At 52.9% G+C, this 10,868-nt stretch overlaps 1 pseudogene; it reads right to left on the bottom strand.

Annotated features, from left to right (window-relative positions):
• Positions 1–3,972: 3,972 nt before the first annotated feature.
• On the bottom strand, positions 3,973–10,041 carry LOC129053129 (lymphocyte-specific protein 1-like; annotated as a pseudogene).
• Between the last annotated feature and the right edge of the window lie 827 nt (positions 10,042–10,868).

The raw sequence follows: 10,868 nt of genomic DNA, 5'->3' as shown, positions 1-10,868 counted from the left end.
TCCACCTCTTCATCAAATCATCTACCTATCTATGCATCTATCCATCCCTCCATCCCTCCCTCTCTCTCTCCATCCATCCCTCTGTCCACCCACCATTCATCCGTCTGTCCATCCATCCATCCATCCATCCATCCACATGAGTGGATGTCCACTCATCCATACCTCCACCTACCCACCTACCCATGGACTCATTCATCCCTTCCTCCATCCATCTCTCTCTCCCTTTGTCCATACATTCATCCACTCCCTCACTCATTCATCTACCCACCCATTTACCCATCCACTCATCCATCTCTCCATTCATTCATCCACCTATCCATTCACTCACTCACCTATCTATCCATCCATCCTTTTATCCATCCATTCATCTCCCCATCCACACATCCACCCCCCATTCATCCATCCACCTATTGTTCCATCCACCCAATGTCCATCACACTCACCCATCCATCTACACGTATATTCATCCATCCATCCACTCATCCACCTATCCATCCATCCAACCGTCTACCTGTCCTTCATTTATCCTTCCTTCCTTCTATCCATTAATCCATCAACCTACTCCCCTACCCATCCACTCACTCATCCCATTCCCTATTCCTCCCTCCCTCTCTCTGTCCATTCATCCAGTCATCCCTTCATCCATCCAGTCATCCCTTCATCCATCCAACCATCCTCTCATCTACCCATCCACTCATATATCCCTCCATTCACTCATCCACCTATCCATTCACTAACCCATCAATGCATCCAGCCATCCAGCCAGCCATCCTCCCACCCACTCATCCATTCACCCGCCTATTCACCCACTCATCCATCCATGTATCAATCCATCCAATTACCCTCTTACCCATTCACCCATTCATCCCTCTATCCATTCATCCATCCCCCTATTCATCCACTCACCCATTCCTCCACTCACCCACTCAAACATTCATCCACTCACCCACCTACCCATCCATTTACCCACCTATCCATCCACTCATCCATCCATTCATCTATTCATGCACCCATTTGACCACTCACCTCCACATCCATCTATCCATTCAACCATCCATCCACCCACCCACCCACCTACCCATCCACCCATTTGGCTGTTTATAAAACCTTCACTGAGCACATTCTGGAGGGTGTTGGGGTAGACCCCAAGGTGGATCTTTCCGGCTAGTCATGGTGGGGATTGGATATCACAGACATTCTGGAAAAGGAAGCCTGGACCCCTCCTTTGTGTGTGCCCTGACTTAGGCCACCACAGAGTTCATGTGCTGGAGTCTTACACTGCAAAGGCCATGAGACAGGACAGACTGCCTGAACCCAGAGGTCACAGTATGTTGTGTGGTGTGGGAATGGGCTGTCCACTGGCCCAGCCTTTCCATGCTGGACAGTCCTGCCCCCTTAGTGAGTACAAGACAGCCAGCACACAGGAATACACAGGGAGCTTTATCACACAAAATGGGGGAGTGAGGGGTGGCAAGCAGAGTGCAGGGAGGAGGCAGCGTCGAGCATTCTGCATGGCCATTGTCAGCCCTTAACCTGTAGTTTCCCCTCAGATCTGGGGGGTGACCAGCCCTCTCTGCACAGGCTGTGCCTCAACATCCTACCTTCCTAGAAGGCACTTGGCCTCTCCAGGGGTATGTCCTTTTGGCAAATGATCAGGAGTTTCTTTCCTCCCCCAAGTAATGAGAAACAGAGCTGTGGGGGTCAGAGAGTGGAAGGGCAGCGAGGGGAAAGGGTCCAGGAGCAAAAGAATGTGGCAGTGGGGGGTGTCAAAGAGGCTAGGGTAGGCCATATTGGCAACAGGCTAAGGCAGCTCCTTAGCCAGGATAGGGGTGCAGATGTCTGGCCAGAGTTTCCCCTGGATACATGGAGGGTGCCACATGGCTGGACTTGCAGACCCACGAAGCTGGAATATAAGCATGGGGTGCAGGAGGCATTAGGCTGGGGTCCATGGAGGGGTGACAGACCTGCCTCCTGCAAGCCCACAGAGCCTGCTTCCTGTGCCTCTCTCTGCTGGCCTCCCTGCCCTGCCCATACTCCGTCTCCACCATGGCACAAGACACCCTGCCTCAGAGGCCTGCTTCCCAGTGTGAGCACTTGTGCCCTAGGTCTGGGCCTCTGGCTGGAGACCTGACTCCAGGTGGAGGGAAGGTGGCCTGCCTGCCAAGCACCCTTTCCACCCCAGGAGCTATAATGTGTTTTTTGTGGTTCCTGAAGTCCCGGCATCCAGAGGAGGCCTGCAGCTGACATCGAGTCCCAGACAGGCTCCTTGCAACCCCACCCCTCCAGCAGCTCTGTTCTTGCCTTGGCAGAGCCAGCCCCCATCCGCAGCAGCCCCAGGTCTCACCGCTGGCTTGCAGTGGACATAACTGTGGTCAGGCTGGCGATGGTTGAGCAACCCTCACGTGTGTGTGGCCAGCTGCTCTTCCAGCCCTTGGAGCAGCTGGCAGCTGGCCAGGGGCATGCCTTTCACTTCAGGCTCACCTGCATCCCCCAGCCTGGCCCACATGGCATTGAGGCATGACCCAGGCTGTGTACTTGGGACCTGCTTTGTGCCAGGGTGGCATGGAGGACAGAGCCTCGGAGGCAGCTTGTAGACCCATCCCTGGAGGGAATCAGACACTGTGACCTCATTTCTACATGAGGATGGTGGTGGGGTCACCCCAAAGCCCCCGAAGCACAGTCCAGCTCAAGACACCCCAGGCAGGTTCTGGGTGCTCAGGAAGCAGGACAGTCAGGTTTCCACACTCCTGGCCCCAAGTCCTCCCTGGACTAATGGAGACACAGTCTTCCCACCTCGGGAGGGAGGAAGACTGGCCTGACCCCTGTCCCTCCCACCCCAGGACACAGCAATTCTCATCTTGCCCGCAGCCTCCAGGGAACACCTGGACTCCCATCGCCCCAGCTATCCAAGCTAGGGATGGACAACCTGTGTCTGCATAAGCTCTTGAGGAAGGCAGTCTGGAACAAGATGACGGGGTTGTGCACCTTGCCCCATTCAGGACCTTCTGCGTCTCCCTGTCCCCCATGAGTGAGGCCAGCCTTGACCAGGACTCCAGGAGTTGGCTGGTATGAGAGAAAGGGTCTCAGCACTGGCCATGCCCAGCCTTTGAAAACTGGATGAGGATGGAGCCCTCAATCCCAACCCTGAGAGAACAGGTTGGACAAGTGCAGCTGAGAAGGGACTGTGGGGGGGCCCAGTTGGCAGTCAGCCAGGCTCTGGCTGGGATTGACAACCACAGAAGTGGGACACAGAGGTGCCAGAAAAAGCCTCTGCTGCAGTCATTTGAAAGTCAGGTTTAGCAGGGAAAGACGGTAGGAGGCCACCTGCCCTACCCTGGTGTGTGATGATGGGTGCTGGAAATGGAGCCCCGGGCCCAGGTCACTAATAAATGTGTGTCTAACAATGGCAGGAGTGGCACTGCTCTGTCTGCACCATAAGATGGGGAGGGCATTAGGACCCCAATGGCCCTCGGCTGGGACAGGGAGTAGGACCAAAGTTCCTGCCCCTCTATGGACCACCAACACACAGATGGGCAGGGAACCCGAGCTCCACACCATCCCCTTCCTTCAATGCTAGCCCTTTGGTGGCCAGGCTGCCCCTCACTTCCCTCATGAGCCCTGCTGGGGCTTTTGGGGAGTCCCAGATGGTATCCTTGAGCTTTCCTCCTGGAGCAGTGGCTAAGCCAGGCTGACTCTGGTGAAATGACCAGACTTTGAATCTTGTGTCAGGTGAGGGAGGTGGCATCTGTGCAGGGCTGGGAGACTGAGCTTATCTGGGTTCTGGCCAACTTGGGGCCCACTCTTGCAGCCTGCAACAGTGCTCCATGCCCCCTCCAGCCTGCCAAGTTCTCAGTATGGTGCACGTGTGTGCACCTCATCCTGCTCTGTGGCCTGCCAAGTTCTCAGCATGGTGCATGTGTGTGCACCTTGTCCTGCTCTGTGGGTTGCCGGGGGCTCACTGAGATGGGAGGCCTAGGGTGTTGGGCCCGCTTCTACAAGCATCTTCTCATTCTTCCCATGTCTGGTGGCCACAAACATATACTGTTCCCAGATGGGGTGCTCTGTTGGGGAAGGAGACCAAGAGTGAAGGTGAGAACAGCAGAAAGGGGATGATGCTGCCTCTGCCTCTAGGAAGCCATCCCAGATGCACAGAGGACAGATCCTGTTTGCCTGCCCCTGCTGCACCTACCTTGCTTGCCCCAACCACATTTAGGCTATTCCTTAATTGGTGTTGAGGTCTTGGAGACTCCCTTCTGCTCTCAGAGGCTTTTCTTGCTCATGTCTCTAGCCACAATATCCTGGGGGCAGCAGTAAGATATGTCACAAATGCAGACACTGGCTCTCTAGGAGTAGAAGCCCTGGGCCCTTCTCTCTTGCTTTCCCTTACCTGTCCAGGGGGCCTAGGACCTGCCTACCTAACCTTACTGTGTGATCCCAGTGGAAAAGGCAGGGAAAGGAATAAAGGTGCCAGTCACCTTCACTCGGCCAACACAGCCTTCAACACCAGCAAGGGTGAACCCAACCCTACTGCAATTTCTCAGTGTTCTGTCTACCTGCCTTCATGCTGGACAGTATCATGCTAGCCTTAACAAGGAAACCTGACATGCTGCAAAACTCCCAGGTGCTGGCTCTGAAGCCCAGCCTTGCCCCTGGAGGGCACCTGACATTGCAGGACAGTGTCTTGGCAACAGGCTGAACCTGCACCTCACCCGTCTCCCACTAACTCTTGGTACTGGCCACAGCCATGCTGGACAGCTCTATGGAGGCCTGACAGGCAAACTTGGGGGTCTGGACAGATGAAGAGGAGGTAAAGCAGCAGGGTTACCTTAGTGGATGACCACTGTGGACACATTGGAGGGACATACTGGGCAACCCTCTACCTTATCTTTATATTTTCCCTGGCAGTGCTTTCCTAATGCAGCCCTAGAGTAGGGATCACTGAAAAGATGTGCCTTCCTTCATTGGATAGAATTGTGAGACACTTCCCTGTCCTGAAGAGCACCAGGGAGATGATGCTACACAGGACAGATGTGGGTCTGCCTCCATGATGCTCATGGGGTAAAGCTGGGGGACTATGGTTTTGATGGCAGGACACTGAATGGATGGAGGGACAGTGGTTTAATTGTGAAGTATTGGTTGGATGGGGGAGGATTGATTAGATGGAGGGGTACTGGTTGTATAGAAAGGTGTTGATAGGTGAAAAAGTATTACTTCGATGGAGGGGTACTGATTATATGAGGTAGTATTTGTTAAATGGAGGAGCATTGATTAAATGAAGTAGTATTGGTTGGATGGAGCCATGTTGTTTCAATGAAGGGGCATTGATTGCATGCAACAACATTGATTAGATGAAGGAGTATTGGTTGGATGGAGGCGCACTGGTAGGATGCAAAGGTATTGACTGGATGGAGGAGGAGTGAATGATTCAAGGAGTATTGATTGGATGGGGATGTATTGGTTGGATGGAGGAATACTGATAGTATACAGGAGCTTTGATAGGATGGAGGATTACTGGTTTGGATGGAGAGGCATTAATTGGATGGAGAAACATTGGCTTGAGAGAACGGTGTGGGTTGGACAGAGAAACATTGATTGGATGGAGAAGTATTGGTTGGATGGAGAAATATTGGTTGGTTGAAGGGGGATTAATTGAAGTTGGACATATTGGTTGAATGGAAGGTTGTTGATTGGGTGAAGGAATAATGTATGAATGTATGACCATTAATTGCACAGAAGTGAACTAATTGAATGAAGGAAAACTGGTAAGATAGAGAAGTTCTTATTGGATAACTGAGTACTGGGTGGATGGAGGGGCACTTGGTGGGTGAAGGGGCACTGATTTAGTAGAGGAGTATTTGTTGGATGGAAGGATACTGGTTAGATGCAGATGACCTCATTAGATAAAGAAGTATTGGTTGAATAGAAGAGCACTGATTGGAAGCAGAGGCATTGACTGGCTGAAACTATTTTTTTTTAGATAGAGGCATAATGGCTGGATGGGGGAAAATTGATAGAAGGCCATTGATTGGATGGCAAGGCATTTTTGGATAGAGGGGCATTGATTGGATAAAGTTGTTTTTTTGCCTGGAGGAATAGTGTTTTGGTGGAGGGGAATTGATTGAATGGAGGAGCACTGAATGAATAGGGGTACTGATTGGATGAAGGTGTTTTGGTTGGACTGAAGGGAGTTGATGGATGAAGGAATATTGATTGGCTGCAGGGACATGGTTTGAATGTAGGAGTATTGGTTGAATGAAGGAGCAATGATTGGATAGAGAGGCACTAACTGATTTAATGGAGGGTCGCTGGTTACATGGAGAGTCATTAATTGGATAGTGGAGTATTGGTTGGATGGAGGGGTATTGGTCTGATGGAGAAGCATTGATGGATGGAGGAGAATTGATTGGTTGGGAGGGACATTGATTGGATGAAGGGGCATTGATTGGATGCAGGGGCACTGATTCGATGCAGAGGCATTGATTTTATGGAGTAGTATTCAATGGATGGAGAAATCTTGATTGGATGGAGAGGCATTAATTGGATTAAGGAGCACTGGTTGGATAAAGGAGCATTGGTTGACTGGAGGAATACTGGCTGGATATAGGAACACTGATAAGATGAAAGGGCATTGATTGGATGGAAGATCATTGATTGGATGATGGACTATTGTTCTGATAGGAGGCATTGATTACATGGAGGAACACTGAATAATTGGTGGAGTATTGGTTGCAGGAGCATTGGTTGTATAAAGGAACATTAATTGGGTGTAGCACCATTGATAGGAAGGGAGATTATGGTTTGGATGGAGTAGCCTTGATTAAACAGAGGGGCATTGATGACATGGAGGGACATTGATTAGATGCGGGAGCATTGGTTGGTTAGAGGGGCACTGATTTGATGGAGAAGCATTGGTTGGATATGGTATTGGTTGAATTATGCAGCATTGATTGGACAGGAGGGCAGTGGTTGGATGAGGGAATGGTGTCAGGATGGAGGAGGGACCTGGCAGCAGAGGTGAGCCAGGTCATACCTCGATGGCTGCTGTTCAGTCTTGGAGATGGGCAAGTCTGGCTGGTACTTCTTCACACTGTTACTGGGGGGTAGAAGATGCTTCAGGTCCCATGTCTTCCAATAAGGCTCCTCCCCACCCACCCAAACCTCTCTCAGAGCCCAGTTTGGTCTCCAGATCTCTACCCTGTGACTCCTTTCAGCCTCCACTTGGGGAAACCTAAGATCTGAGCCCAGAAAGCAGGCAGGCAGACAGACAGATAGACCTCTTTTCTATGGAGCAGTTTAGGGATTCTGTCCTGTCAAGAGCAGAGGGTGGACAGACACATGGGCCTGCAGCAGCCGAGGCAAAGCCCACCCTCCATTCCCCCAACACTCAATCCACCAATCCAACCTCCAACCCTTATATCACGGGGGTTTTCTGAGCACCAGGCAATGGCAAGAATAGCAGACAAAAGCCAGGCCTGGGCCTGGTCTTTCTGTGGCTGGCATGTGGCATTGGCCTTTTGGGTACGAGTCTTGGAGAAGGGAGAAGATGGTAGGCTTGGCAGCTTGACCTACTTTGGTGGTGGTGCTGCGGAGAGGTGAGCTCTGTTCGATGGTCCCCTCCAAGACCAAGCGGCTGGATGTCCTGGGCTGCTGACATTTCTGATCCTAGGGAAAAAAGAAAACAATGAAAAAACAACAGCAACAACAACAAAAAAGACATCTCAGATGATCTTCTGCATGTACCTCTCCCGCGCCATCCAGCACCTGTGGGAACAAATGCTGTCCCCTCCATGGGCCTCAGGTTCTCTATGGCCCTGATGTGCTCCAGTTCTGGAGCTGGTGGTGAGGGACTGAGGAGTGTGGGAAAACGTCTCTGGATCTTGCAAGAGGGTAACAGAGCCTCATCCTCTCAGAAAATATGGGCCCAGAACGGGCTGCAACGTCTAGGGATATGGGGTGCTGGCCCACTCTGGGCTAGTCCCACAGAGCTCACAAAGGGCAGAAAGCAAAGGCAGGCTCATCCCTGGAGTGGGGGGTACACCCAGACCCTCTGAGGGAGAGGCATCACCTCCTCCTGTTCCTACTCAGCCTCTGGGACCCCCAGGTTGTCCTAGACAGTGTCCTCTGAGTCTGGCCCCTCCTTGCTCAGACTCAACTCCTCCAGGTGGATTTCATCATGGTCCTCCTTTTCGCAGGCATACAGGCCAGGGCTGTGGGTGGAAAGGGAGGCAAAGCCATTCTAGGGCCATTGGATTGCTTGGCTGACCCCTTCCCATTTCTAAGCCTCAGTTTCCCCATATGTAAAATGAGGGCAGTGAGGCTAGTTGAGTGCCAAGGGATCTGAGACACAAGCCCATTGGGAAAGAAGGTCCAGTGGCCTCAGAGCCAGCACAGTCTGCTTGGGCCCCTGTGTCAGGGCCTGAGGCCCTTGTGGAACTACCCATTCCACACCAGGCAGGGCTTTACAGACTGAGGGTCCCCCAGGGGCTTAAGCTGGGTTCAACCCCAAGCTGGGCCCCAGACTGGAGGTTGCTTGCCCACCTGGTTGGTCTTGGGGTGTCCTCAGGGGGCCGGGCTGCCGGGGCCACCATTCCTGCTCTGCTCCCTGAAGAGGCCATGGGTGAGGTAGCCACACAGAGGGGCTATTCAGGAGCAGGTCCATGTGGACAGGCAGATGCAGGGGGCAGGGTGGCAGTCACAGAGCTAGGCTCCAGGGAAGACTCAAATTGGCCCCTGCTGTTGGGAGCAGCCATGCCCGCCTAAGCCTGAGGCCAGGGAGAAGGGAGCTGCTCATCAGATAAATGCAGGGCCATTGACGCCCAAGCACGTATGGAGAGACTGAGGCTGGGGTTGGGGTGGGGTTGGGGGGCGGTGGGCACCACACCAGGCCAGGACCAGTGGCATTTGGGGAGTGGGAGCCTGGTTGTAGGAGGACAAAGGAGCATCGCCAGTCCCTAGAGCTCTAGGCTGCTTTAGAGCCTCACAGGGGCCAGGAAAGACCCCGACCAGGGAGAACTGTCAGCCAAGCTACTGGCTCTGATACCACTCAGGGCAAGTTGGTCCTGAGCAGGGCTGGGGTCCCAGATGGCCTGGGCCCCACAGGGCAGGTGGGGTCAGTCCTATTGTGGCCACAAGTGACCGAGAGTGGCAAGGACCCTGAGCAGGCGTAGTGAGGTGGGGCTCGGGAGCAGCCCCTGCTGGGCCTGCAGGGGTTGAGATGGGCACACACATCCACACTTCTGGAAAGTGCGTTCTCCCGGCTGACTCTCTGCCATGCACATCTGGAAATACCTGCTCTCCTCCATGAGCATGGAGATCAACGAATCCCGAGGTAAGAAGGGGTGGCAGCGGCGGGCACTTAGCCTCCATTATGGAAGCGGCGTCAGTTGTGTGCTGATGTGGCAGCACCTGGCCTGGCCCCTGCCTGGATGGGGCCCAGGGGCCCTGGAAGACCAAGAATCGGTTTCCTAATGGCCCCTCACGAGCCGCCATGGTGTCTCGCTTTCTTCCTCCCTGCCCTCCTTTCTCCCCATTTCCTGGCCATGGGGGCATTTCAGGGGCTGCTTGGAAGGGGAGCATGTGGTGGCTGCTCAGGTGCAGGTTGGGGTCGTGAGGGGAGAGCCTTGCTCTGCTCAGCGCCCGCCCTCGAGGCCCAGAGGGAGCCCCACTCTGCCCAGGGCCCACCTCTCAGGCCCCCACTCACCTGTCCTTTTGCTCCCCCTCTTCGCGGTGCTGCCACTGCTCTGGCCTCTGGAGCCAGCCACCAAAGCCATCGTCCTCATCCAGTTCAGGGGCCTCCGATGGCTTCATGCTGAGGCTGAGTATAGCACGGGGGAGCTTATGAGTGGATGGCTCCTGCCTCTTCTGCCCGCGGCCCACACTCACCTCAGGGTGCCTGCTCATGCCCTGGGCTCCAAGTGTGAGAAACTCTGTCTGCCACAGAGCTGGCTCTGGGCTGTGTCTCCTGTGATCAGAGAATCCCTGTGGGTAGGTCTGTGCCTTACCTATCAGTCTGGGGCTCCCTGAGATCTGTGCTTCCTCCATCAGTCTAGGACTCCTTGAGGCTCGGCAGGGCTGCGCCTCCTCTATCAGTGTAGGGCTCCTTGAGGGCAGTGTTGTGCCTCCCCTGTCAACCTGTGGCTCCCTGAGCCTAGAGCGGTGCCTCCATCATCTGTCTGGAGCTCTTTGGGGCAGGGCTGGGCCTCCCCCATCAGTCTAAGGCTCCCTAGGACAGAGTGGCCCTCCCCTATCAGTCTGGTGCTACTTCCCATACACCAATCTGTGTTCTGTGTGTGAACTCACCTGTTCTGGGCATTTCCTGTTAATGGGCTCAAACGCTACACAAGTTTTTCTATCTGTCTCATTTCCTTCAGCTGGATGCTCTGAAGGTTCATTTATATCTAGCGCTTCACTCCTTATACAAGCCATTGACCCATTAGTTTGTTTGGGTTGTTGCCACCACAGTACTTCTGGGCACAAATATTTGTTTGAGTACACTTACTCAATTCTGGATACATATGAGTGGAGCTGCTTGATCATATGATAATTATGTTTGTTTTCTTGAGGATGCACCACATGTCTCCATAGTAGCTGCATCATTTTCCATTCCAACAAGCACTGTATCAGGGTTCCAATTTATCTACATCTTCTCAAAGACTTGATGTTTCCAGGTTTTTACAATTTATAGACCTTCCTATGTGTGTGAAGTATGGTGTTTCATTTTGGTTTTTAAGTGCAATTTCTGAATACTTAATTAAGAGTATCTATTGTTCCACATGCTTTTTGGGTATTTGCATATTGTATTTGGAGAAATATCTGTTTAGAGGTCTGGAACTTTATTTTTTTAAGTTGCAAACAGTTAGGTTTTCAAT

Source organism: Pongo abelii, chromosome Y (genome assembly GCF_028885655.2).
Source record: "Pongo abelii isolate AG06213 chromosome Y, NHGRI_mPonAbe1-v2.0_pri, whole genome shotgun sequence".
Classification (NCBI taxonomy): domain Eukaryota; kingdom Metazoa; phylum Chordata; class Mammalia; order Primates; family Hominidae; genus Pongo; species Pongo abelii.
The sequence above is the reverse complement of the archived record's forward strand: the minus strand, read 5'-3'. Positions and strand labels throughout refer to the sequence as shown.